This window comes from Protopterus annectens, chromosome 4.part1, assembly GCF_019279795.1.
Source record: "Protopterus annectens isolate FY-2018-M chromosome 4.part1, PAN1.0, whole genome shotgun sequence".
In the NCBI taxonomy this organism is placed as follows: Eukaryota; Metazoa; Chordata; order Ceratodontiformes; family Protopteridae; genus Protopterus; species Protopterus annectens.
Window position 1 is genome coordinate 891,457,800 of NC_056734.1, and position 27,436 is coordinate 891,485,235.

Below are 27,436 nucleotides of genomic sequence, written 5' to 3' on the forward strand. Positions count from 1 at the left end.
TCTCGGCTGGAGTGCCTTCTGTGTGGGGTCTGCACGTCCTCCCCATGGTCGAATGATGTTAAAGATATGTAGGTAGGTGCAAATGGGTGTGCCTTCCTTGAAGGTTGGGCATCGAGCTGGCAACTCGGCACCGTAAAAATCCACTACCAATCATTAGCAGACCAGAGTTCCACTGTGGCGACCCCTAACTGGGAAAAGCCATAATTGTCCATTTTGCCCACGTGTCCACTGGATACATGTAATCTGGTCTAATTGGCTTCACAACACATTATTGTTGTCCTCACCCCTCTCTCAGGGGATTGAGTGTCCAAATATTTCCCCAAATTCAGTATATATCCACAGCTGTTGCTGTAGAAGAAATGGACATCTATGGACCTTTGCTACACCTGTCCTGCACATCCCTAGATACTTTCCATATTGTCTTTCCTCTTTGTGCCCCCTATTTCACCACTTTCCTATCACCCTTTTTTTCTTTTCTTTTAAAGAAATTAGTGCGGGGGTAAGTGGGAGTAAGCTCTTTTAAGCAGTAGTAAGCAGGACTAAGCCTGTTTGCTCAGTGCTAAGCAATGCCCTACACAGATTAAGCACTTTTCCAGCTGTCTGTAAGCATATTTAACCGACAGTTAACATTGCTTACCATCACGTAAACCCGCACAAACCTGCTTACAACTGCTTAAAAGTGCCTTAGTCACTCTGTATCCAGCAGTCCTTGTTCCGCCCAGCAACAAAATAATCAGCCCCTGCAAGTCTCAAATCCAGGACCCTACACACCATAGCCACAGCAATTTACCACTAAGCCATCTGAGCTGTAGATATGTGTGATGTTTTCTCAGTATCTCTGTTGCGAGTGACCCTCATGCAGTTTGTTTTAGAATGTGTAGCATTTCCATCAGGATCAGGTCAGAGACTGCCCTGTAAACCAGGCACAGGTCACCCCTTAGGAACCTGTAGAAGACAAAATACAGTGACAGAGCTTTCAGTCTTTCTGTGTAAGACTTGTTTTGTGTAACCTGTAATTTCTTGGGGAGAAACCTCTGTGATCTCTCTAGTTGTTGCAGGAGTCTGATGAGATGCATTCAAAAGGGACCATTGTACTCAATTATTGGTCTGATGAAGGCTGAGTATAATGGAATTATAACATCCTTATGTCTAAATGCAATGCCTTTACATATAAGATGTGCCACATAGAAGGATTTCCTTACTACTGTGGATATATGGTGGTCAAAGTTCAGGTTCATCCTGAGTACCCAGATCATGTACCTCTGGGTCTACACTTAGGGAGGTGTTGTCTATAATGTAATCAGTAGGGATGTCAGCATTCCCAAAGGAAATAATAATGCAATTTTTTTCCATTTAGTTTTAATTTATGACATTGGTACCAATCATTTGTCTGTGTTAACCCTGTCTTCTGTATATTAACATTGCTCAGAATTTGAAATTGGCAGAGAACTTGGTCAGCCAAGGGCCATCCAAGCTTGGCTGGATTTCTGAGAAATAATTTCTGAACAATAAGGAGACCAGCACACAACCCTGTAGTATGATGAAGTGTATAATGACATCATTTTCCTGGGGTGTATATGCAGGGAGCCATTCCCATGACATTGTACCTGGAAGACATAAACAGAAAATAAGGTCAGAGGACCTCATACTGCAAGGATATATAAGTTGTTAATTGACATCTCTCTCCCCCCCCCCACCATATCTGCAACAATAATCTAAACACACAAATCAATAGGTATGTTTGCACCAAACCTAGTGTTGGGAGATATGTCTTATTATTCCACAAATATTGAAATGTAAAGGAAACAACCACGAATGCCTGGTTGTAATAGCTAAAACAAATGACAGAATCCTCGGCTCGAACTGGAAGGACGTAGTTTATTGCAAACAAGACAAGACAAACCACCAATGTTTACAGGTTAAGCACTTTCATCTGAATGTAACCAGACTTCCTCAGAACAACAACAAGGTGGATGTTTGCAAACAACACTTATAACCAAGTGCCTTGTGTCAAGTGTTGTTTGCAAACATCCACCTTGTTGTTGTTCTGAGGAAGTCTGGTTACATTCAGATTAACCTGTAAACATTGGTGGTTTGTCTTGTTTGCAATAAACTACGTCCTTCCAGTTCGAGCCGAGGATTCTGTCATTTGTTTTACCTATAACAACCAGGCATTCGTGCTTGTTTCCTTTACATTGTTGCTTGTGGTGTTATGTAAATATTGAAATGTGTTTTTATTAATGTTCCATGTTGAAATACTATCATTGGTGGCCAGTTGCTATCGATGTAACCTGCATGCCATTGTAATGGCCACTGTGGTTCCATATATGCATGTGTTCTGTTTGCTATGCAACTGTTCAAAATCTAGTGTTTTGGGTTAATGGGAATATCTGTGCATGCTGTTATAACTAATCCTGAATTGTGTTGACTATTACTAACCCACATATGTTTTAAAACTGCAACACCATAGCACATTTGGGAAGGCTAATCCCAGCAGACCCACCTGTCCCATCTCATCTGGCTATGGCATGGACCCAGCACTTCTGGGACCTCCTTGTCCACTGGTCCTGCACCACCTTTGGGTGGAACCGCCTCAGGGGATGGGGCTCATCCCACCCCTGGGAGCGGGCGTGGGCAGGATACTGTCACCTGAATTCAGGTCCAGGGATTGGTGCGTAGCGAGCTCCGAAGGGAGTTTGGAGATCTACTATGCCAGCATGAGGACTGCATGGTGCAATTAGAGAGTCAGCCTGCACCTCCTGCTCAGTCCCCAGCACAGTGACCTTCAGGGCTGTGAAGGTGCAGTGGTGACTGCCCATGGGTGGGGACCTCAGTCCCACTGTTTCCATTTGGGGGCTCATGGGCTTCTGATTTCCAAACACCCCTCCCCATCCAAGGTGTTTACCCCCACATGTGTCATATACCACCCCTGTATGCTGTCTTGTCTGTCTTCCAACCCAAACTACCTACCCAAATATACCTACTATCCTTCCCCAACATCCTACTCTCACCTTAAAAAAAAAGGGCAATCTGTTCCCAAAACAAAATTTCACCCATATCTCGGCTGGAGTGCCTTCTGTGTGGGGTCTGCATGTCCTCCCCATGGTCGAATGATGTTAAAGATATGTAGGTAGGTGCAAATGGATGTGCCTTCCTTGAAGGTTGGGCATCGACCTGGCAACTCGGCACCGTAAAAATCCACTACCAATCATTAGCAGACCAGAGTTCCGCTGTGGCGACCCCTAACTGGGAAAAGCCAAAATGCAAAGAAAAAAACATAATTGTCCATTTTGCACACGTGTCCACTGGATACATGTAATCTGGTCTAATTGGCTTCACAACACATTATTGTTGTCCTCACCCCTCTCTCAGGGGATTGAGTGTCCAAATATTTCCCCAAATTCAGTATATATCCACAGCTGTTGCTGTAGAAGAAATGGACATCTATGGACCTTCGCTACACCTGTCCTGCACATCCCTAGATACTTTCCATATTGTCTTTCCTCTTTGTGCCCCCTATTTCACCACTTTCCTATCACCCTTTTTTTCTTTTCTTTTAAAGAAATTAGTGCGGGGGTAAGTGGGAGTAAGCTCTTTTAAGCAGTAGTAAGCAGGACTAAGCCTGTTTGCTCAGTGCTAAGCAATGCCCTACACAGATTAAGCACTTTTCCAGCTGTCTGTAAGCATATTTAACTGACAGTTAACATTGCTTACCATCACGTAAACCCACACAAACCTGCTTACAACTGCTTAAAAGTACCTTAGTCACTCTGTATCCAGCAGTCCTTGTTCCGCCCAGCAACAAAATAATCAGCCCCTGCAAGTCTCAAATCCAGGACCCTACACACCATAGCCACAGCAATTTACCACTAAGCCATCTGAGCTGTAGATATGTGTGATGTTTTCTCAGGATCTCTGTTGCGAGTGACCCTCATGCAGTTTGTTTTAGAATGTGTAGCATTTCCATCAGGATCGGGTCAGAGACTGCCCTGTAAACCAGGCACAGGACACCCCTTAGGAACCTGTAGAAGACAAAATACAGAGACAGAGCTTTCAGTCTTTCTGTGTAAGACTTGTTTTGTGTAACCTGTAATTTCTTGGGGAGAAACCTCTGTGATCTCTCTAGTTGTTGCAGGAGTCTGATGAGATGCATTCAAAAGGGACCATTGTACTCAATTATTGGTCTGATGAAGGCTGAGTATAATGGAATTATAACATCCTTAGGTCTAAATGCAATGCCTTTACATATAAGATGTGCCACATAGAAGGATTTCCTTACTACTGTGGATATATGGTGGTCAAAGTTCAGGTTCATCCTGAGTACCCAGATCATGTACCTCTGGGTCTACACTTAGGGAGGGGCTGTCTATAATGTAATCAGTAGGGATGTCAGCATTCCCAAAGGAAATAATAATGCATTTTTTTTCCATTTAGTTTTAATTTATGACATTGGCACCAATCATTTGTCTGTGTTAACCCTGTCTTCTGTATATTAACATTGCTCAGAATTTGAAATTGGCAGAGAACTTGGTCAGCCAAGGGCCATCCAAGCTTGGCTGGATTTCTGAGAAATAATTTCTGAACAATAAGGAGCCCAGCACACAACCCTGTAGTATGCCACTGGTGACTGGTCTTTTGCTAGAAGTGACGTCACCCACTTTTACAGTATGTGTCCTGTCAGTGAACCAGTTGGCTACCCATCTGGTAATTTCCAATTAGGAGTGTTTCTCTATAACATCCGAGTGGGAGATTGTATCAAATGCCTTGGCTAAGTCAAGATGGGTGGTATACACTGTTTTTTGCTCATCCAGGGCCTCTATGACTTTTGAAGAAGTCAATTCTGTCTAATAGGCATGATCTATCTTTAACAAATCCAAACTGGGTTGGGTCCAGAGTTTGAAGATTACTTATGTCCTTGTTAATAAGGTCCATGCTAGTCAAGCTTATGGGCTTATAATTCCTAAGGTCAGTTGATGGCCTCCTTTGTTCGGAAGGATTAGTGTTGCTGTCTCCATTCTGCTGGAACATAGCCAGTTTGCAGGCTGTGGTTAAACCGGGATCCAAGTGGGTCTGCTAGGTCATGCTTTAAGTTGTTTAAAAGGTAACCTGGGATGTTGTTCTGGCCCCATTGGTGCTGTGTTTTTTGACTTTGGAGAGCACTGAGATGACTTGATCTCTTGATATAATAGGTTGAGGAATGTTGGCAGGTATACTTTGAGGAATGACTGGAGGAGACAGGGGCTGAATTTTGCTCCAAATCTGTCAGCTAGCAAGTTGACTAGTACCCTGGTTGAGTTTGGGTTGTGCCATCCAAAACCAATTCAGAGCATAACTGGGTATTCCCTTTTAGATTTCAGATGTAGTTAAATAATGCCTTCTGATTATCCTTAGCTAGAGAGGCTATTTTTGCTTTGTCATTAGTTTTGTAGGACTTAACAAGATCACTAGTTTGTTTGTTTAAGCTATGGAGGGATTTCTTCCTCTGTTGAGTCATGTCCCTCTTATTCTTTGACATATGTTTCTTTCTCTTGTTGTATAGCCTGTTTATACTAGGGGTACACCAGGACAGCTTTTTTTTTTTTGCAAGACTTGGTTTTAATCCGGTTAGGTACAGCCAATTCTATACAACTGGTTAAATAGTTATACAGTGCATTGGTATACATCTCTGCATAGGAATGCATGTTATCTGCATTTGAGGGGGCAATTAAACTTCTTACACTATCACTTAGTAGGAGGTAATTTATCTTTGAAAAAACATTCAAGCTTGATGGGGTATCTAGTTTAATAATTATATCAAAAGAGACCGGTTTATGGCCTGATCTTACCAGGGAGAACATCATACAGGAGGGATCTGCGATGCTCGTCCATGTTAGTGAGTACTATGTCCAGGACATTTGAGCCTCTTGTGGGTGTGCTGACCAGCTGTTCCAGAGCATTTGCATTGACAAAGTCCAAGAACCTCTGAGCCAGCTTGTTTGAGGTAATGTATGTTTCCCATTTGACGGTAGGATAATTAAAATCACCCATGGGTAAGCTGTTAGGCTGTATGGCAAGTGACTCCAGTAAGTCTAAGTATGCAGTATGCTTTTCCTGTTTCATGGTGGGGGACCTTTAGCTAGCTATGATGTTGTAGGGGGCTTTGCCTATAGTTAATTGGACATGGAATATCTCAAGAGAATCATACTGTTTGACCAGTCTCGAGGTGTACTTATTCTTAATAAAGATGGATACACCTCCTCCTTTGGTTCTTTCACACTCAGTTTGTGGTCTGAATGTATAGAAGATCTTGTAGCCCTGCATGGCAAGGATGCTTTCTGATTCTTTGAACCATGTTTCGGTGACTGCACAGATGTCAGCATCTTCCAATGTGAGGAGTGCTTCCAGGGAATGCAGTTTCTTGTTTAGACTCCTAGCATTAAGCAGCAGTACCTTGAGTTTATCTAGAGAGGATTTCATTTTGTTGGGAGGTTGGTTATTTTGATACTGCATAAGAAAGGCACAATAGGGGTGGCTAATGCCCTTGCCAGTATCTGAAAGCTTAGCAGAGACAGGTGCAGACCATCTCTCACAAAGCAGTGTGACCTGTTGACCACATCTTCCCAGGCTGACAGATTGGATCCCCTTAGACTGACACCAGCGGCTAAGCCAGTTGTTAAAGTTAATAATTTTTGTTTGTATTGTGGCATCATTCTTGTTAAATAAGTGCACAGTGTTTCTTTTCTTCTCCTGCTTTGTATTCCCATTTGTACATCAGACTAAAGTAAAGGAATTGTAAAGCTGCCATAGTAAAGAAACTCCTAACACCTTTGTGAAACATGTCATTGATACTGAGAAAGAATACCTTCTCTGTATATACATCACTGAGAAATATCTAACTGATGGCTATTTTAATCCATATAGCTCAGTGGCAAATCCCCCCCCCCCCCAACACACACACACACACTGGGCACTACTACTCTCTCCTATCATAAATATTGACTTGCAATTGCACAGCAAGTCAACATAAAAATCAGTCTACTAAATGCTTATCTCAGTAACATTCTGAGAATATTCTGCCCAAAGGAAATATCTTCTTTTAAATTGTAGGCTTTTGAAGACATTTTTATTTTAACTGCCTTGATCTAACGCTGTTCATACCACACTATCAAGAAAGGAGAAGTAGTCACTGTCATACTTTCGTTAGCGTTGTTGCTATCAAAAGAGAGGTTTTAGTTTGTAGTATAACATAAACACATTTATTTAGTTATTTTAATTTTACTCAAAAACTGTTAAAGTAAAGGTTTATGATGTTAGGTGTATATGCCATCTGTGGCGGCATTCCAAAATTCAGCTTAAGAAACAGGATTTACACAGACCTTAACACTAAATATGAAAAGCAGCCAATCTTAATTTTACCAGCAGAATTTAGTAAGATTCAACATACTACACCTTAATCAGATTCTAGGTATTACAATCTAGTCAAGTTTTAAATAAACAAGTAATTTAAACAAAATATTGACTAAGTGACATAAATAAACATGTAAATCACTAATAAATGTAAATGCTTGATCCCAGAACATATACTTATGGCCATGATGAGGTGTATCAGGGCTCATGTAGACAATGTAAACACAGGAATGTTAACAAGCCTGAAATCAGCAACCAAGTATGGCAACTTGGACTACATAAAAGAAAGGGAAGCCTAACAGCACCGGTGGTCAGGGAAAGATGATACAGTTGGACATTGCATTTAGTGCAGGAAGTGGAAATGTAGGCACTTCATTGACATTCTCATGTATATTGAAAAATAAAAGAAACAGTAAAATATTCAAAATGATTCAGCTGTGATGTCTGAACAGAAGTGCGGGTAATGCAAGTTTACAAATTCCCATGCCTTATTATTAGTACCAGTGCAGGGATAACGGGAATGTATATACAAAAAACTGTGAACCAGCTGAGGAAATTAAGGAACACCTTGGCATACAGCCCATACAAGTACTGACAGTTGGAACAAAAACAGTCGTGGCAGCAATGTGAATGCTGGGAAAGGTAGGAATGAGATATCCCAAATTAGTTTGTAGTACAGTCAGAAAGGACCTGCCACAGAAATAAAGCTGTCACTTTGAACTGCATATTAATAGAAGACAATGCATTGGTACGGCTGTATTACTAAAACAGATGAGATGTAAGTACACTAGAGATGTGTGATACGTCATGTGAAACATGCTAAGATAGAAATCCTGAAAGACACAAGTCATATGGAGGCAGTCCATTAACACTGGGGTCGTGTGCCTATGAATGTCAGTATATATCTATGGTAATGATTAGGTATGTGTGAAAAGAAGACTTCTCATGATAGTTAGCCCCTAGGAGAAGTAATCACAACACAAGTGCGCCTGGTGGCAGTATTGTGTAATGGCAAATTCTGCATGTACCATTATACTTTATTTTATGTGACTGGAGTGCGAAGCAGTTGTCGCTATGTAAACATCTTGTTGCATGTTTGCTTCCTGCTGCTGCCACACATACATGATTAATACAGTATGACAAAGTACACCTCTGAAGACAGTATACTATTACATTGTAAGTAAAAATACCTCCTGAATTGAGCATTGTATAACACATCTGTTAATACCTGTATCACAACATGCAACATTTGAAAAAGCAGTTACAGAAGACATGTACCACCTCTGGGCACAGGAGAAAAGATTTTATGCTAAACTTACCCCAGAAGAAAGAGCCTTGGTACATCAGTTAAGGGAGGACAAGAGTTTACGAATAATGGTACCTGACAAAGGTGGGGTATAGCGGTTTTCAACTCAGAAGACTATTGTAACATCATGCAAAGGCTTTTATTTAATGAAGATTGTTATATTCAGGTATCTAAGAACCAGATAAATATTGCCTACAGCTGCATTGATTCCTATTTGGAAGAATATATTTAAGATCAACGTATTAATCAAGACACCTTTGAGTTCCTAAAGAAGGACCACCCTATTGTTCCGGTAATATTTGGTATACCTAAAATGGATAGAAATATTCTTGAACCACCGTTTAGACCTATAGTTGCGGCTATTCGTTCTAAAACCCATCCTTTAGCTATGGTGGTAGACAGGCTAACCAAACATGTAGTAGAAAACACAGGTCACCTTGTTAAGGATTCATGGGATTTCCTTGGACAGTTGAAACAAGAGAAATGGTCTCCAAATTTGAAATTTTTAACAACTGATGTTAAATATTTAATTTCATCAATACCTAAAGAGGAAAGGCTTGAACTGTTTGAAGATACACTCAATTCTTGTTCTGTTTTAAACCTGACCAGATCAACCTGGTATGTGAACTGATGGCATTGATCTTGGAAAACAATTTTTTATTTTTTAAGAGTCAGTACTTTCAGCAGGTTCTTTTGGGGTGAGAACGAAAATATGTTTTTCAGAGTGATTTTTTGGAACAATATAAAAATGTATATTAGATTTTTGGATGATATATTCATGCTATGGGATGGTGTGAAGATATTCCAAATTTCATTGATTATTTAAATGGAACCACCCCTTTTTTGGCATTTACTCATGAATACAATGTTGACAAAATTAATTACTTGGACACGAGTATTTCTCACAGAAAAATGGGGTTCAAATCTAATATTTACCAAAAAAAAACAAAACACTTTCTGTAATTCTTATTTACATTTCTCCAGCAGTCATCCTGTAACACAAAAGAGGAGTCTAATTAAGGATCAGGCAATAAGAATTGCCCAAATGACGTCACAGTTTGAAGATGTCAGGGACAAGTTCAATGAGTTAAGGGATATGTTTCTGGAGAGAGGGTATCCCAGGCAGATGGTGGAAGGGATCATAGAAGAAGTTTATCAGGAGTGGGGAAAACAATGCAAACCACCTTTGGGAATGGGTTTCTCTACAGAGGACAACCCCCCCCCCCGAATGATACTAGTATTCATGACAAAGCCTGTTTAGTTCAACACAGTCCTATTTCAGTGTAAGCTAGAGAGATGTAAGAAAAAAATTGAACAATTTTAGAGTCAATAATGATGTGAGGGCAATGGTGGGTGAAAAGCCCTTGTTTATTAATAAAGTAGGCAACAACATCAAAAAAATTTTGGAGAATAAGCTGGACAGTTGGAGAACGACATAGGATGGTACCAAGCTGTGTGGGAGATGCACTCAATGCCAATTTATTGTAAAGGACCCAGAGATCACCTTGGCCAATAGAATGAAAACAAACATTACATTTATTAAGGGGAGCTGCTGTACTACAAAGGTAGTTTATCTAGCTAAGTGTGATGCATGTGGGGGGTTCTATGCTGGCAAAACAGAAAGGGCTCTAAAAACTAGAATTTATGAGCATAACGATGTCAAAAATAAGAAGGAAACTAATGCTTTATATAGGCATTCCCTGGTTTGCACTGGTTTCGTCAAGTTTAGATTTGGTATTTTGAAATGTTTAAAATGGATTTAAGAAGGGTGATTGGAAGAACCTTTTATGTAAGAAGGAGTTGCAGTGACAGCTAAGGTTGGCTATGAATTTTCCCCTGGGATTAAATGATTCAGTTTCGTTGATGCCACTACTAAAGGAAAAAGCAAGCAAAGCATAAACGCAGGTCATGGTGTAATAACAACATTTTTTTTTTTTTATAAACAGCTTTTTTTTGAAGAAACAATATATTACATATTATTTTCTTTGAATAATATATTTTGCTCAGTTTACAAGAAATTAATTTTATCATTTTTTATATAGGTTGTGGTATTTGGTGCACTTTTTAGCCACCTAAATTTAGGAGTTAATGGGCTATATAAATGTGCATTTTGACTGAAATGTTATTCTGATGAAGTCCCCCTTGGGTGGGACGAAAGCGCTAATTCTTTTATGTGTTCCTAAGCTGTTCTTTTACAATAAAGGAAGTTTTTTCATTGTATACCTCCACAGTGCATTTATTTTCGTTTACCAGTATTTATCTTATGCACTGTACCTTTGAATTTTGTTTGGTTACCACCTGTCCAGGATGTAAGGGCATAGAGCTAGCACATCTAAGTAGATGTATCCCTGCAAACTCACACACAGTACATCTCAGTTTGCCCAAGATAACGCACAAGCACTCATTCTTCAAAACTGACTTTTTGCTTCTGGAGTTCCTGGTGTTGATAGTGCATACTTGGTCTAATCCTCACTACACAAACACACACACACAATTCTTACACTTCTTTTGTTAGGCCTGACCTCCTGTAACTCCCTTCCCTCATCCTGTGCAAGCAGTGATGACTGTGTCCTGCCCTTTACACAGTTCTGCGACTTGGGGTTGCCGTGTCTGGTGCATAGAGTGGTCAGTTAATGATTGATTGGTCAACTGCCAGTTTTCATCAATATTATGTATCGAAATTTAGTTTGTTTTAGACTGCTTAAGTTCAATAGTGTTATTAGTTGTAGTGGTCCTAATCATATTAGTAGTATAAGTAATAGTAGTGCAGTGTTATTACTTATGTATTACTAACATCATTAGATTTGTGCTATTAATTAGTAAGCCCTTAAATACTTTTACTAGATTAATCATGACATCATAATTAATCTAAACAATAGTTCCAGTTTAAAGGGACCGAACTAACAACTACCATGCATACGGCTTGGCATACAAAATGCTTGCATACAAGTAATAAAATACATTTGTACAAAAAATACATAATTGTGCAAAAGTAGAAATAATCCAAATACAAAATAAACACAGCAATAAAAATTACTGTCATCAATAAAAATATCACTGATATCAAATAACAATGCTAAAACTCCTAAGGCATGTATATAAAATTGAATAAACTTTAAAAATGACCTAACATGCATACTTTTGGTTTTAAGAAAGGGTCTGATCGAGGCCCTCTCATTTAATCCCTTACCCATATTGGCTCTTAAATGCATGATCCACTTAGCTTCCTTCTCCTCAGCAACACTTCTAACATTACCTCCCCTTATATTTGGTAGAATAACCTCAACTACCATACATTTAAAAGTATGTTCATGTCCTGCTAAAAATCACATGCTTTGCTAGGGCATTGGTGACCAAACCTGTTCTAATATTATAGATGTGCTCCCTAATCCTATTTTTAAAATACCTATCCGTCTTTCCTATGTAAAAAGATTGACAGGCTGCACAGACAGCAAGGTAAACCATGTGTTGGGTATTGCAATCCACTGAGCAGTTAAAGGTGTATTCTACTCCTGTATCAGGATGCACAAACTTCCCAGTGCTGTCTATGTAAGAACAAAAATTACAATCACCACATGGGTTAGTACCTGCTCTGACCCCAAATATATCATTAACTTGTGGATAGCATAGCATCCTTTTCAAATTGTGTTTGTTCTTGTACCCAAATTTAGTTTTTTTACCAGTGATGTTACCAATATGCGGATCAGTCAAAAGAACATTCCAACGTTTATTAAAAATGTCATAAATTCTTCAGTTGTCTGTGGTGTAAAACATGGGTATCCCAATCTCTGAACTCTGTAAAGAATTTACATTCCTCTCAACATCACTGTTATAAGAAAAATAGGCCTTAGCTCTATCTCTCCTAAGAGAATCTATATCATGCAGCCCTGCATTCAAGTCATGCTGACCATATCCACATTGTGAAAATCTATCTTTCAGATTGAGCAACCCGGATGAAAAACCTGTTTCAGTGTTATTCAATCTGGAGATATGCATTCCCTGTCCTCTCACCACATTACAAAACATATAATTAGGGTGCATACTTTGTCTGTATAAAAATGTGTTCCTATGACACTCCTTCCTATATACTCCTGTATTAAAGGAGCCATCACTTAACCTTTCCACAAACAGAATTCTTTACAGAGTTCAGAGATTAGGATACCCATGTTTTACACCACAGACAACATAAGAATTTACGACATTTTTAATAAACATTGGAATGTTCTTTTGACTGATCCACATATTGGTAACATCATTGGTAGGAAACCTAAATTTAGGTACAAGAACAAATGCAATTTGAAAAGGATGCTATGCTATCCACAAGTTAATGATAGATTTGGGGTCAGAGCAGGTACTAACCCATGTCGTGATTGTAATTTTTGTTCTTACATAGACAGCACTGGGAAGTTTGTGCATCCTGATACAGGAGTAGAATACACCTTTAACTGCTCAGCGGATTGCAATACCCAACATGTGGTTTACCTTGCTGTTTGTGCAGCCTGTCGATCTTTTTACATAGGAAAGACGGATAGGTATTTTAAAAATAGGATTAGGGAGCACATCTATAACATTAGAACAGGTTTGGTCACCAATGCCCTAGCAAAGCATGTAATTTAGCAGGACATGAACATACATTTAAATTTATGGTAGTTGAGGTTATCCTACCAAATATAAGGGGAGGTAATGTTAGAAGTGTTACTGAGGAGAAGGAAGCAAAGTGGATCATGCGTTTAAGAGCCGATATGGGTAAGGGATTAAATGAGAGGGCCTCAATCAGACCCTTTCTTAAAACCAAAAGTATACGTGTTAGGTAATTTTTAAAGTTCATTCAATTTTATATACATGGCTTAGGAGTTTTAGCATAGTTATTTGATATCAGTGATATTTTTATTGATGACAGTAATTTTTATTGCTGTGTTTATTTTGTATTTGAATTATTTCGACTTTTGCACAATTATGTATTTTTTGTACAAATGTGTTTTATTACTTGTATACAAGCATTTTGTATACCAAGCCGTATGCATGGTAGTTGTTAGTTTGGTCCCTTTAAAATGGAACTATTGTTTAGAGTAATTATGATGTCATGATTAATCTAGTAAAAGTATTTAAGGGCTTACTAATTAATAGCACAAATCTAATGGTCTGAGGAAGCAGAATTGTGAAAGCGCTTACTGATTGTGTGCACATATTAAACCTGCTTTTATTGGTATATACTTCGTCTTGCTTGACTTGAATTGAGCTATCTGATTTGAATCGAACCGCATGGTTGTTACTGCTGCTATATACTTTGTTGTTATTTTACTCGTTTTTTCCAGCAGAGTGACATTCACTTTATGGAGTGTTGGCTTGTGTATCTTGGTACTTATGTATTACTGCTTGCTCAGCACCATGTGCAGAGGATGCTGAGGTTGCCTGATCTCTGCTGTGGTCCTGACTTCGACTACTTATGTCTGATGCATAGTAGTGAGCAGGCAAATCATGTCTTTGGGCAATACCTTTTTTCTTTCTAGTATAGGATAGCAACGCTTCATTTGTGTCTTAACTACTTATCTTTTTTTTTGTAGGTATAAGGTTCTATAACTATGTTTGATCGCCTACCTGTGTGAATGATGATGACATTGTGGGTTTGCCTTTCAGTGTTGGAGGAAAGCCTTCTAGCTTATCAGTGGGAGTGGTAAGCACTAGGCAGCATATCTACCACAAGAGGAGTGGTTTCTGGCCCAGAAATTGTAGTTTATTGGCCGTTTGGGAAGTTTTTCATCCTATTTCAACTTTCTGGTTTAAAAACCCACGTTTGCACTTGTTTCCTACCTTTTCTGTTATTAGTCTAGTCCAAATACAGATTTGCTGTATCCAGGACTGTTTGTAAGCTTCTGAGCAGTGCCAAAAAGTCTGCTCTTCAAATTTTCCCTTAGATTGGCTAGCTGTCTCTTCTTCTGCACTTTTACTAGCTTATTAGTTTAGCACTTTACCAGACTTTTTGTAGCAATTATTGCAGCACACAAAAGTGCTACCAGCACTAAACATTCTACAAGGAAACAGCTCCAGTACTTATTATTAATGCCCACCCCTCCAGGTATGTCTAAAGGTCAGTTCCCTGTGCTTTCTCCTATTCACCTGATGAACTGGGGCATCCTGAGGCAATGTAGCAACTGCCTCATGTACACTGACAGCCGTCTCCTCTTACCTCCCAACACTCATACTTGCGAGAGATGCACTTATATATCCAAATTGGTAGCCATGCACTGTCCAGCCAATACCGGGATAACTGGTCTAGAGGAGAAGGTCAACACTTGCACCACACCACATGGAACACATAGCCATCCAGAACACACACCAGTACTGCCTTCACATAAAAACACAAACCAGACACCCACCTTCACAGAGGCTCTTAATAAAATCTACACAAACAACAGAGACCTCCAAGGCAGAAACGCACTCAACCACCACAGCACAACACTAATCATGAGACACATAACTCTTCTAAATAGTGTGCCACTCAACCAAAGCCCCTAAGGCAAAACATAATTCCCAAAACACTAGTCACAGGTGACTCGATAGTGAGGTACACTGATGTCCCACTCACTAGGCTGAATAAGGAGAAAGTAACAGTCAGCTGCCTGTCAGGTGCCAGGATCCACCACATAATGCACGCACTCAGATCCCTCAACAACAGGTACAAATATGACTCTATCGTACATGTAAGTGTGAATGACCTGAGACATACCTCCCTGGACTGCATGAAAAGAGACATGGAGGAGCTCTTGGATTATGTAGCCCAGGTGGGTAAGACCCTAGCCCTGAGCAGCCTCCTAACATCACGCAGAATGATACCACAGTACAAGCAGCAAATGACTGATTTCAACAAAGTTTCTGGTGTCATTCTAAGGGGATCCAGTATGTCTGCTGGGATGGCATGATTAACAGACCATGATGCTTTGCCAGAGATGGCCTGCATCTGTCACACCTCGGCTTCTGGATACTGGACAAAGCTCTTGCCACCCCTATAGTGCCCTTTTTAGGTGGTGTTCCAAAGACCAAATCACCACTGTAACAGCTACAAACAAATGCAATTTGAGAGTGATGCTGCTCAACACTAGAAGTCTAAATCTCAAAATGCACTTGCTTGAAGCACTCCTTAAAATGGAGAACATCGACATCTGAGCTGTAACAGAGACCTGGTTCAAGGCAGCAGAAAGCACCCCTGCACTACCAGGCTATAACTCATTCCACACCTTTCATCCCCAGAACTTGGACCAAAGCTCCAAAGGCGGTGGTGTTTCCATATTCATAAAGGATGTGCACACCTTCAGACTGGTAGCCCAACATAATGCAGAGATACTTTATGTTCAGCTAACATTGGGTAAGACAGCGATTCAGGTCGTAGCCTACTATAAGTCCCCAACCATGTCCCAAGACTCACACTCCACATTCCTAAGTTCCCTAGAGAATATTAGGGTCCAATCTAACACTTTCATACTTGACAACTTCAACTACCCCTTCATTAACTGGGAAAACTACTCGTACCAATACAGTTGCCCAACTTTTCCTGGAATTCATTAATTCCAATGTCCTGGACCAGCTTGTTCTTACCCCCACTAGAAATAGCAACATCCTTGACCTGGTCATTACTAACATTAGTGACCGTTGCTCTACACCATTAGTCAACTCCTCGCTGGTTAGATCCGACCACAAACTAGTCACCTTGGATATCCACATCCCTCTCACCTGCCCCCCAAAAGTAACCACCATGAAAATCTTCTCCAAGGCTAACTTTGGGCAGTGAAAAACAGAGGTGGCTAACTTCATGGCACCCATGTAAATGGAAAATAGTTGCATGACCACCAAATCATACACCAATGCACTGCACAAACATGTACACAAATGCATGGATCTCGCCATACCCAATAGAACCAAGACACTCTCCTCCAAAAAAGGAAGCCAATCTGGTGGTCCCCTGCCATAAACAAACTCTACAACAGCAGGAGAAACTGTTGTGGAATAAGGGGAAGTTCCAAGACTGGAGCAACTCCCTTATCAGCCTCAACAAAAAGTTGAGATCCTTCATCAAATCCTCTAAAATGAGCTATGAAAACTGAATTGCAGCAAATAGTAAAGACAACCACAAGGCCTTCTATAGTTATGTAAAGAATATCAACGGCAATACCCAGATTTGCTCTGAGCTACTGCACAATGGTACCTCCTATACTGAGCCAACATATATTGCCAACATACTGGCCGATAGATTCACTGCCAACTTTACCCCTCCCTCCCCCACCAAAGACCTAATCACAATGCCAGTAGATTGCCAGGCACCCAGTATTATTGCTACACAGGTTAAAACAGCACTGTCCAAGGCCAAGAATACAGTTTCTACAGGACCTGACAATATCCTTGGCTGTGTTCTACATGAACTACAGAGTGAACTGGCACCTCACCTGTGTGCCGTGTTCAATTACAGCCTCACCTCAGGCTTTGTTCCTACCAAATGGCACACTGCTACAGTCAACCCTTTCTACAAAGGAGGAGCTACTACAGACCCTAGGAACTATCACCCCATTAGCCTGATGAGTCTAATATGCAAAGCTATGGAACGCATCATCATGGACCTAATAAACAAGGATATAGGGAATCTCCGAACTCTGGATCTCACACAGTTTGGTTTTGTGAAGGGTAGATCATGCCTGCTCAATCTGGTCGACTTCTTTGAATTAGTCACCAGAGCTGTTGATGATGGCAAGGTGGTTCATGCAGCCTACCATGATCTGGTCAAAGGCTTTGATACTATTCCCCACTCAGGAATCATAGAAAAACCCACTAAGCTAGGCACCAACCCCTATATCACTAGGTGGGTTGCAAACTGGCTCACAGATAGAACCCACACTGTGAAAGTAGCTGACTCCAAGTCAGACTGCCGACCAGTCGCGAGTGGAGTCCCACAGGGTTCAGTCCTGGGTCCTCTCCTGTTTGGTATCTATTTCTCTGAAGTCCAGACCAACATGAAGGGACTCTGGCTGACAAAGTTCACAGACGATTGCAAGTTGGGAGCTTTTATTAACTCCCCAAGTTATGTTGACATCCTACAGAAAGGCATCACTGAGACGAACGACTGGTGTCAGAACCATGGCCTTAATCTCAATACCAAAAAATGTGTCGTCATCCCCTTTCGGAAAAACCCTGTTCCCATGAATTACCAGATCAATTGTAGTCCACTAAACACAGAAGGAGTTATAAGAGATCTGGGAACACAGGCTGACAGCAATCTCTCTTTTGACCACCACATTACTACTGTGGTCAGAAAGTCCTTCTATGCGGCACATCTCATTACTAAGGGGTTTTCATTCAGGAAGAAAGAGGTCATTGTCTCCCTCTACTCTTCCCTCATTTAGCCAATCATTGAGTACAATGCCCCATTTTGCATGTGCCTCACTAAACACTCCAGTGGCTTTACCCGACAGAGGCAATGGGAACTAAGCTCGGGTGGCATGATGCCAGGGTAATCCTATGGGCTAGACTTGTAAAGGCCCCAGGGCCATTAGACTAGTACACACCTATGAACCTATGAACCTGCATAGCTGCAATGCTTGATGCACAGGTTTGGAACATGATACATTTGTAGAGAAAATAATTTTGTTCCATTTAAAAGCTTCACAGTTGGTTTGGTCTGTATATTTTGTGTTTATCAGTCATGCAGGTTACTGATGACATTCCTGTAGAGTTGATTGATAGTTTGATATTACTGAAATATAGCACATAGGTAGGTATTTATCTGTTCATTACAGGCTCATCCCTCACCTTTGATACTGCTGCTGGCAATGTTGCCATCTGGGTTGCATATATCTGGTGCTCACAACAGCCATTCAGTACATGGGTAAGTAAAGGCTTGTAAGTTTGAAGGTATCACTGTTACTGCTTGTATGTGCTTATTTATTTTTCTTTTTTATTAACTGGTGAGAGTGTGTGTTCTGTTTGCTGCCTCTTATCCAGTGCCATGACATATTCATAGGTTCATAGTTTCATAGTTGTTTATTAGGCCAGCTACTACAATAGCCTTTGCACGCCTAGTCTAGCCACGTATCCCAAATATATGACAAGTTCTGCTACCCTTGATAAGTGTAAGCGGAGGCCTGGGTGATGAAACATTTAAATGCAGGGGCCTGGGAGATGAACTATTTTCAGGCTGCTTGTGTCTGTTAGAGACATAAGTGCCAAGCCAGGGATAAATTTCATGCTCCCCACCCAATTGTCCAGGTTACACTTGAATTGGGCCAGGGAGGAACTCTGCTTCACATGGATGGGGAGCCTGTTCCAGAAAAGGGGTAGTCTTTGGGATACACACCTGTCTCTCTAGCAGGTCCTATTTGTATCACAGGCAAGTTTCAAGTCTTTAGAATGTGTAATTCTAGTGCTGTTTATTTTGCAGTTATGCAGGAGGTCCATCAGAGTGATGTCTGAAATGCCTTGTATGCCAGGCATAGATCTCCCCTCAACAGCCTGTAGGAGAGACAATACAGGGATAGGGCCTTGCGGCAGTCTGTATAGGACATGTTACTTACACCCTGTATTCCTTTAGTGATAAACCTCTGTGGATGTTGTAATTGTTGGATATGCCTGCTTAGGTACATACCCAGGAAGGCATTGTACTCATGTGACAGGCTTGATGAATGCTGAATACAGTGCAACAATGATTTCCTTGGACCTAGATGCCAAATGTTTATTTATATGTTGTATAATATAGAATGATTTCCTCACTACTGCAGACATGTGATGGTCAAAAGCTAGAGTACTGCCTACGAGTGTCCCCAAGTTCCTGACAACTGGGTTAACTTGTAGGAATGTGTTCTCAATATTATTGTTATCAGGGGTGGATGACTTCCCAAAGGATATTATTATGCATTTCTTGGCATTTAGTTTTAGTCCATGACTCTGGCACCAGTTGTTTGCCTGTGTCAGCCCTTCCTGGATGCCTCAATCTGCCATGATCATTCCTAGTTACAGATTCCTCATCCGACACCTCGTCTGTGTCTGCTGGGCCTACCTCTGGTGCTGGGAACTGCAGTCGGACAGTCAGTATTTTGGCAGAAATAGTAGGATAATATTACAAGGCACCTCCAGATGTATCTAGACATCAAAAACATGGCTTGAACAGGACAAATACGCACTCCATGATATTTGTAGTCTGTGTGCGCATAGTTGTAACCTTGTTCAGTAGGGCTGTTTGGGCTTCTCATGGAAGTCATGAGTCAACGTTTCAGTGCATATCCTGCATCCCCATTAGATGTCCTGGCAGAACATTGTCCCTGAAAATCTTAGGAACAGGTCAGAGGTGTGACATATATGGGAGTCTAGGAAACTGCCAGGGTGACCTGTACATAAATTATAGATGATATCTTGTGCATTACAGTCTGCCTGACATTTTTCTTTTCTCTTTATGCACCTCCTTCCCAGTTGATGAGATAGTGCTTTTATTTCAATGTGGGTGCAGTCTATGGCCTCAAGTACTTTGCATAGTAGTAATTTACTCCTCCGGATTACATGGAAACCAGATATGCTCCTCCACATGTTGCAGCACTTTATTCAGAAACTGGTGAATATTCTTGAGGCAGAGGCCTGTGACCCCAATGGGTCTCTAAAAACCCCATAGCTAGTATAGATAATGCTACACATACCCTAATTTCCATTAGAATGCATTCTCCATGACTCCCATGCAATCCATAATAATAAAACTCATCTAGGCTCAGATTTAATTACAAATATCAGCCCTCCTATGTGTACACAAATTGCTTCAGAAGCTAAGTACTGAAAAACTGAAGACTATAGACATACTTCCATAAACAGCTGGACATATGCACACTCCTGACTTCCTTAAACAAGTGCCAGTAAGTGCATGAAAAGGATATACTATGCAAAGATCAACTTTTAACTGTAAGTCATCCCCCAGAAGTGAGACATAATGGAACAGAAAATAAGTACCTTCATACAATGATATTATTTAAAACTTTTTTTAATTACTGCAAATGTATGTCAATTTTTGGGTGTGGGTAATACAGACTTACCTACAGCTGACTGTGTGATTCCTCAGACTTTTCTCTTATAATCATATCATGCAAGCCATGGACAAATCCCATATTACGCCATCCAAGCATGAATCATTGCTAAATTGTCCTATTTACAAATAATCATTAATGCTTTTCATTCACTAAGCTTTTCTCTCATCACCCTATCAGTTGATGACTCTTACACAGACAAAGACTTAACTCATCAGTTTAATTTCCTGATATTCAACTCAGTGATATGTGTTCACTATACAAAATCACTTCTTGTGTTGTAAAAGCAGTTATGTAATATGTGTGGTTGTTTCTCTTTTCTTCACAGTTACTTGACTGAAGTTTCCTTATTTAAGAAGGGGGTCTGCAGCCATGACATCCTTCATGTGGGCAGTACAGGAGGGCTTGTCCCACCATATAAAATGCTTTTTTATAACTTTTTTATTGGTGAAAGCTTTCACTACTTTTTGTTGTTTGGTTGAAGCTTCAATCACATGAAACTCAGGAAGACATGGTTGAGTCCTTGAGATATTAGAATCCAGTTTCTAATATTTAGCATTCATGCTCAAATTAATGTTTTTTTTCTCAAAAATTATAAGTATCACAGCTCCTGAAGTAATCCTAGTAGACATTATTTTATCTTCAAATAAATCAGATTATTTAGATGCTCTTGAAATTTCTTAACTTAAAATTTCTACTTTATTTGCTACTTGCCACTTGTTGACTTTCTTCTGAATCCATAAGTTTCCCAACAACAATGTTTCCTTATTATTTAATAAATAAGGCTGCATTGCTTCATATAAGGGATATAATGAATATCTTACTTTCTAGGAAACTGAGAGCATTACATATCCATACCAATTGATTCTTACATATTTAATCCACAGTCATTGCCTTATCAGCCTTAATAATGAAAATGATTAAGTAAATTTGTTCCCATCTTTTACACAAATTCTAACCCCTGAAGCAATTTTGCACCCCGAGGGCCTAATATGCTAGGGTGACTAATCAACAGTTAAAAGCATACACTTTCAGAGCCCCTCCGGATTCACCCTCAGCATAGCTACATGATATAGAAAATTGTTGTTATTGTGTCCCTCCATACAAGGGGCTACAACTCAGATCCCAAGAACTATAGTCTAACAAGCCTAATTTGCAAAGCCATGGAACATATATTTGATTTCATAATCTCTGATATAAAAAAATATTGCACTAGACCTACAACAATGTGCTTTTATCAAGGGAGTTTTAACCTACTTAATTTAGTAAACGTCTTCAAGAAAGTTATAGAAGTTGCAGATAGTGGTTAAGTAGTTTATAAGGTGTACCTGGATATGGACAAGTCCATTGACTCTGTTCCCCATGCTGGAATTGTAAATAATCTTAAAGGCCTAAATGTAGATCCCTATGTTATAAGACACCAAACTTGCTGACAGTAGAACTCCTATAATTAGCTTCTAGTGTAACTAGATGGAACATGTCCAATCCAAATGCTCACACCAACAAGTTGGGGGAAAAACACAAGGGAGCAAATACACTTAAAAATACAGTAATGGTAGGTTGTTTTGACATGGCAGTTGCTCTAATTTATTACTGGGGCTTATACCCACCTTGCGGAGAAAAGAGAAGATAAACTATTACTACGAGGGATAGTGCAGTGGATATGACTATTATTAAGCCTGAAGTTGTTAAACAGAAATATTACCTGCCTGGGCAGCCCTCTCTAGTCCAGGGAGACAAGCTGGTAGCAGTGTTTGATGATATCTCATGAGATGTTCTAATAAGCAATGTATTTCATCACAAATTAGCCTATGTACATGCACATGGCAAAGGGTACCCATATAAGCATAGCTCATGGATGATTTTCCATAGAGGCATGGGACTTATAGACGAGGTGTTGTAATCCTGGAAGGCATGGCATTGGCTGAGTCATTGTAGAAGTGAACAGTACAGCAGCATGCCCAATGTATGTCTTTTTTGAGATGGTCCATGTGTGTAATTGGGGAGATAACCTAGGTCATGCCACCAAAAATCCTCCTTACCAGTAAACGTGATGCTGCCTCGAGGTACTTCAATCTCCTCACCTGTTCTAAACATGGATTGGAGAAAGTACATGGGAGACATATATGGGTTTGTAGACCCAATGAATGAGAAGAGGCTCTCACGAGCAACTTAATGTCAGCTGTGTTAGAGGGTACCTCCAATATGGCCATCTGAGGAAAAGAGGTAGATGTTGCAAACTACCTGAATGGGAGCCATAGCTGTAAGAAAGTATTCAACATTTTCTGGAAAGTGTCATTTCAAGGGATAAACAGTTATTGTAAGTATAAATTTGGGACACTGCTTCTGGAAAGTATGGGACTTTCATTTAAAACTGAATGGGTTAGGATTACAAAGAAAGAGCAGAGGGAGGCACATCACTCAACCTCCTTCACAAACTTGACTGAGATACCCAAGGGGGCTTCTGATCTTTAAAAGTAGTCGGAGTCTGTATAGTGGACAAAAAGACTTTGTATGGAGAAAATTGACTGATACAGAGGAGTTACAGGTAAAAATAATGCAGCAGTTGATAGCCTCTGAGGCCTACCATCAGGCACTTGTAACAAAACTGTAGACTCATTTAAGGACCTAGGTATATAGGTAGAGTCAGCTTTGAGTAATTTCTAATCATGTCAACCAATTGGTTAATGATAGTTGTAGAATTATAGGCTGTATAAAAAGATTTATAAAGTCTAGGAAATTAAAAATGATGAATTCATTGTTAGTTACATTAGACCAACACAAGGATTCAGTAAGTTTCCGTGCAGGAATAGCTTATTCCTGCATGGAAGCAACCATTTAGGAGCAGCATGGCAGCGCGCCATGTATAGTAATGAAGGTGTGCTGCCTCAGCTCCTAAATGGACACGGAGCGTGGACGAGTGCAGGGGGAGTGTCTTAATCCAGAGCTCTCATAATATACATGCCCCCTCAGTCAGGAACTGCTGTTTGGCAATTAGAATGAGCAAGACCGCTCATAGGGAGTTACATACCCCCAACAGCATTGATCAATGCAGAATGTTCAGATATGTGGCAAATACATCTGGCCTGTCCCTCATTTACCCTGCCAAATCACTGGAATGATCTCATCTGAAATAATGGCAAGCATACGAGTGTCAGACATCAAATACATCAGAAATTGTACATAAAAACAAATCCCATTGCCTTAGCAACACCCCCCAAGTTTATAAGAGCAATGTTTAAAATATAATAATATAAACACTTTTTTTAATCAAACAGATTAAATTTTACTGTAGGTGCATGGGTTTGCCCATTGCTTAGCTATGTATATTGTAGCTTAAATGGTACAAGAAGATAAATATCAAGATATATGCAAATGAAGCAGTGCTGCAATAGTGTAGTGGTCAGAGCATTCGTATTACGAGGAGTTATTCCTGGTTCGATTCTCACTCCAGTAAATTCAATTTTCCATGTCAAATCACTTTACCAGGAATATTTTTGTTGTATAACCTACTAAATAACATAAATTTGTGAACTGGAGTACTGCATTAAATGCAGATGTGAGGTGTCATTGAAATAATGTTGTAAAATCCACAGATAAACACAACTGCCCCATACAGTATATGTACACATAAATCAGGGATACTAATCAAAGGTATAATGTGTAATGAATGATCAATCCATAGAGTGTCCAATTCCACCACCTTCCCAATAACCATGTTACATTTCTGTCTAAATTAGTGCGAGGGTAAGCGGGAGTAAGCACTATTAAGCAGTAGTAAGCAGGTTTAAGCATATTTAAGCAGCAGAAAGTGGGTTTAAGCCTGTTTGTGTGGGGGTAAGCAATATGCACACAGGTTAAGCAATAGTGAAGCTAACCCTCTGTAAGTGTATTTAACCAGAAGTTAGCATTGCTTACCATCGCACAAACCTGTGCAAACCCGCTTACAATTGCTTAAAAGTGTCTTAATCACTCTGTATCCAACAGCCACTGTTCTGCCCAACAACAAAATAAACAGCCCTTGCAGGTCTTAACCCAGGACCCTGTAGACTCTAGTCACAACAGTTAACTACTGCACCATGACAGCAGTGAAGGCAGTTGTTGTTTTTCCAATATATCTGTCAGTACACATATTGAATAGTATTGAACAACTGCTGTGGCTTCTACAATTGTGTGGTACTTGTTAGTGATATTACTGTTGCATCACATATGTTGTTATATCTAAATATACACATAGATACATACGGTGTGATACATCTGGGAAGGTATACACAACAGTAATGTTTGCACATGACAAGGATATGGATATATACATATACATATGTAGATATATGTCTACATGTACATACACATATATATTCATATATATGTATTTATAAACATCTGTATAGTGCATTTTATATATCTATATCTATATCTATATATATATATATATATATATATATATATATATATATATATATATATATATATATATATAGATCTAGGACTATTGAACGAAAGTTCAATAGTCCGAATCCACAATCACCAAACACACTTTAACGAAAGCGCTTTCACCGAAAAAGCGCTTTCGTTAAAGTTAAAAATAAATAAATAAATCTACTTTTATGCAGGGGGGGCAAGCCCCCTGCACCACACACCCCCCTCCTTTAATATTCTCACTCCAAGATCGCACTACAGTGAGAAAAAGGGAATATTCCCTTATCCGCACCACAGTACGATCTTGGCAACAGGCATACTTATGCAAAAGTGCTTCTTCGGTGAAAAGCACTTTCACTTAAGTATGCCCAGCTGATAGTGATTTGGTGATGTTGTCATTCGGGGATCATTACAGATCCTATATATATATATATATATATATATATATATATATATATATATGTGTGTGTGTATAAATGTACATATATGTATGTTATTTTATTGCTGAGTCTTATGATTGGCCCTTTGACATTCTATCTCTTTATGACAGGTTAGTATTTTTTTGAATTACAGAATATCAAGTGTGTACAACTGATTACACTGCATTTATGTATTTGCTTCTGATGAAGTCTTATCCATCAAGAAAGCACTAAAACACTAGTTCATCCTATGTTTTATTTTTTTGTTTTAAAGTTCGAGGCTCGTTTCTCATGGTCAGGGTGTTTTAAGTTATTTTGTTATATATATATATTTATGTCGATATATATGTAGATATCTATAACTATATATGCATATATATCTATATATCTGTATATTTGTAGACATATATAGATCTGGTCAGTCCAGAGGTATACACAGATCCCTTTAGTGCGAGACATGTGGACCAAGCCTGACAATGTGGATGTTAACAGCCATGTACATGGGTATATCACTTAAATACTGGACTTCATATGCCCACACAGTTTATGCATTCACACACTCCTGTCTGTCCTGACACATAATAACCGGTGGTGCAGAGGTCACATGGCCACATACTACCCACTAGTTAGTGACATACATTTGTACAGCATCCCACTGCTTTGTCAGAAATACATGACACTTATGGTGGCCCGGCAAAAGTACATCTGGCAAATGTTTGGACATAACATCACAGTGGGTAATTACACTAAGCTGCTAGGCATGTAACAAAGCACTGTGCAAACTACATGCAGACTGCCACAACACTGGCCTACATTTCTTACAGGGGAATACACATGTACCTGCAAATATAGCAGGCTCTACAGGCATTTCACAGCACAGAGTAACAAACACCTGTGTGAAAGTGCATACCCACAACCAATGTGAACACAGCCACATCCACATATGTTAAGCAAGCTTAATATTGCAGTATATGGACTGTCTGATCAATACCATCCTCATATGTGCCACTCACACACTAACCCTACATATACTCGGTCACGACACAGTGTGGTCCGATGCCTCTCCGTGGTATGGGACATGTGTGTGTTTCACCCTACAAACATGTAAGCCAATAGGGTACCATACAGTGGAGTAGCATGTAACATCAGATAGAACAGGACCAAGAAAAATTACATCTACCACAGTCTGTACACAGGTCAAGGTACTTATTTGCAATACACATACTGTAGCCAATCACCATAAGTACACAGACCTCACTACTGTACACACAACCACAGAATGTCCAGGTTATGTCCTCAAATATAACCCCTACTATGCATAACATGTCTAGCAGTCTGATATATGACTAGCTTGTTATCAGGTATGATGTCAATAAATAATGGTGTACAGAACATATGCACCCCTTACTGTATGACATATGTACAAAGGTTGACAGATTTGTGGCTGGAGGCACAAACACTGGGCCAATATTGGCATGTTGCTGTAATAACATCATACATTTATGGTTGTAACAGGGTTTGTTGTGACATATATCCTACGAGGGATATGAAGTCAGTAACTCTCATGGCTGTCACCATGTACTGACTGCAAACCTCAGACTATGCTTCTGCAGTTCTAAGATAGGTGATCTGTGAGTAATACAAGACACATAAGACTCCAAACACTGGCCAGTCTTCAGATAACCCTAGAGGTGAGAGTTTCCTCAAACACATAACACTGTCATGACAGGTATTAAATCATGTAGACCAGCCATATCCACACAAGCCTGGTTAAACCAACATTACTCCAAATGCAGATGAACAACACTTATTCTGTAGTCATGTCTGGTACATCCCCGTCCTATTTGTTGGCCTGTCTC

General features: G+C 39.8%; 1 protein-coding gene across 2 annotated transcripts in view; it reads left to right on the forward strand.

The window, feature by feature from the left end:
- The window catches only part of VWA5B2 (von Willebrand factor A domain containing 5B2), a 1,682,718-nt gene that overhangs the window by 1,323,400 nt on the left and 331,882 nt on the right, over window positions 1-27,436 (forward strand). The window lies entirely within an intron of this gene.